At 46.4% G+C, this 2,953-nt stretch overlaps 1 non-coding gene across 1 annotated transcript; it reads right to left on the minus strand.

Annotated features, from left to right (window-relative positions):
* Positions 1-1,791: 1,791 nt before the first annotated feature.
* Positions 1,792-1,928, minus strand: LOC127676570 (small nucleolar RNA SNORA17). The gene has a single exon (XR_007976038.1). It is a non-coding gene; the product is annotated as a small nucleolar RNA SNORA17 (small nucleolar RNA).
* Between the last annotated feature and the right edge of the window lie 1,025 nt (positions 1,929-2,953).

Here is a 2,953-nt window from a genome sequence, read left to right on the forward strand (position 1 = left end):
GCCTGCTCTCCTAAGTGTTATACAGCAGGTGAGGTGAGGGTCAATGGTAGCTTTCCTGCTTTCATGACCAGAGGGCCAGCTCTCCTACCTGCATTAGGTGGTGAGAGATAAGGGTCACAGAGAACATCTCTTCTTCATCCAGGCTGCAGCACAGCAGAAAAGTGATAGAGTCAGCTTTCCCACTTTTGCATCCTTAGGGCTATTTTACTCATGCCCCTGCCCTCAGGGTCAGCTCTACTGTGCTGCCCTGGTAAGATATAGGGCCTGCTCTCCTGAATGCTCTAGCAGGTGAGAGACAGAAACAGTTCTCTTGCTCAAATGACTCCATTGGGGCCACCTCTTCCAATTTCCTGTGGTAAGGACAAAAGGAGAGAAGGAAATCACTCCCTTGACATGGTCAAGGGACAAGTAGACAAAAGGCAGGGCTATGTCTCCCACACACATGACCTCAGGCCAGCCTACTCTGACACCTCCACATCTAGAGACAACTGTACTATACTGCCCAGGTCAAGTTCATGGCCTGCTGTCCTGAATGTTGCAGTGGGTGAAGGGCAGGGACAGCTCTCCGTCACTGATGATCTCTGGATCAGCTCTCCTGCCTGCCATAGATGTCAAGGGGTAAGGGGATGCATCTCTCCCTTGCCCATGTCACTGCAAAGCAGACAAGTGGCATGGCTAGCTCTCACATTTTCCTGTCCTCAATACCAGCTCACCGAGACCCACTACCACCACCACCACCAAGGTCAATTCTAATGTGCTACCCATGTGAGGTAAAGTGTTTGCTCTCCCAAGCTGATGAGTGCCAGGAACAGTTCTCCTGCTCACATGACTCCAGGGCCAGGTCTCCTGACTTCTGTAGGTGGTGAGAGGATAGGGGGCAGGAGAGCATCTCTCCTTTATCCACACGCCCACAGAAGAGAGGAGTTAAATAGAGCCAGCTCTCCCATGCTTGTATCCTCAGGGACAGAGCACCCACAGCTCCCAAAATATGCAGGCCCACTGTCCTGAGTACTTCACTTGGCCAGGGGTGGAAGTCAGCTCTTCAGCTCTCACACTTCTTAGAGCCAGCTCTCCCATGACACCCAAATGAGGAGTGGGGCTACTTCTTCACAGCCTTCAGAACTCAGTATATCCCCAGATAGCAGACAAGACCAGAGATATCCTCCTGTATTTTGGTGGTAACAAATGACTGATGCTACAGGGCCATGAACCTAATCACAGCTTTCAGTGGTAGCACAGGCCAGGACCTGACCATGGTCCCAGTTGGCATCACTGGCTACCCACATCAGGCTGTTCCTCACCACCCTTGAGAGATCTGCATTGCTGTCTCTCTTCATTGTGCCTACATCATTCTGTTTCTCTTTCTCTCTCATATCTCCACCACTTACTTGCCCCTCTTAGTGGCACCCAGGGTCAATGAGTGTCTGGGGTCATTTCAGGAATGGTCTTGAGAGTGCTATGTCCTGCTTATGCCTTAGGACACAGGGCAGGAGTCATCACAGGTGAGTCCCCACCAGGCCTGCACAGCACAGGATTGGTTGTACTCTTAGGCTAGCTTCCTCTTGAGGCCACATGATGCGAGTCTTATTGTAGTCTAGAACTTACTACTCTGACTGCTCCTGATTGGCCCCTGGCAAGGATCAAGGGTTATCTTTCTCAGTCCTCAACACACCTGGGCCCAGAGTCCCAGGATGGGTTCTTCTTTTCTACAACTTGCTCCCATCCTGGAGTCCCATCCAGGCCTACCTGGTGCTGTTCTGGTGGTCATCTCAGTGTTGCTCTCTCTCAGGGTCTTTCAGGCTACTAATCATTCAGATATTGACAGGTTAGATAGAACCATGAGTGTAGACATAGCCTCTCTTCTCTCTGCCACCTACTGACACTCATAAGACACAGCAGCCATGCCAATCAAGGCCTCTAGGGGCAGGACCTTGGCTATTTTCAACCTCCTGTTGTTGACCTATGCTAGAAAGGTGACAGTTCCAAACCACTCACCACTACTGAAAGACTATGAGGAGATACAGCATGGTGACATGCAACCTTAGTTCCAATTGCTTGGGAGACTGTTATGAGAGAAACAAACGAGCCGAGAAGAATCTGACTATACTGGGCATCAAAGTGAGACTCCCATTAAAAATAATAATGAAACAATAACAGCAGCAGCAACAACAATAACAATAATATAACCAATGAAAGAACTGTTTCTAAACTACAAAACCTAAAAGTCCCATCCAAAAGACGTCAAGCTCTAATGACTCACTTATATGAGGAGCTTTGTGAAGTGTCTTTGCCCTCATTTTGTAGGTATCTGATGTTACTCAGACTTCAAGACCCAGATCTTGAATCTCCTTGATCCTCATCAGCTAACTTCACCTTAGTCAGACTCCAGTTCATGTGATGCTCAGAGACACAAATAATTCACCAAGATTTTCCACTTAGATGTATCACTTTGAAGTGTGAATCACATTCCCTCAAGAGCTCTGTTGAGTCTCCTTTGAGGCAGCAGGAGTGAAGTGAGTGATCTTCCCTGTATGGAATGAAGATTGTTTTGAGAACTCCATGAAAAGCTTTTTTGGTTGCATCAACCATTAAATGTTAGCATATAAGAAAGAAGTATTAGCATTTGTTCTTTACAATAACTTTTCTATCTCAGAAAAGTGTTGTTAAAAGGATTATCTGAAACTACATAGCATATTCTAAAATTCTAACCTGTTGAACGTTATAGGCCTAGAGAACCAGCATTTTAAACAGTGATCTGTTTTTCATATTCTTTATTACTAACACATTACTGGATCTGCACTTTTATATGTGCACTCTGGTTTTCCAGAGGCTACTGGAAGCTATCAGTCACCCCTTCAGACCAAGTGGAGAGACAGATATGAAAATTCATCTGCTATTTATTAATGTTTTTATGCAATACTTTTTAAGAAAATTCTTGGAGAATGTCACACAT

The sequence above is a fragment of the Apodemus sylvaticus genome, chromosome 1 (genome assembly GCF_947179515.1).
Source record: "Apodemus sylvaticus chromosome 1, mApoSyl1.1, whole genome shotgun sequence".
In the NCBI taxonomy this organism is placed as follows: domain Eukaryota; kingdom Metazoa; phylum Chordata; class Mammalia; order Rodentia; family Muridae; genus Apodemus; species Apodemus sylvaticus.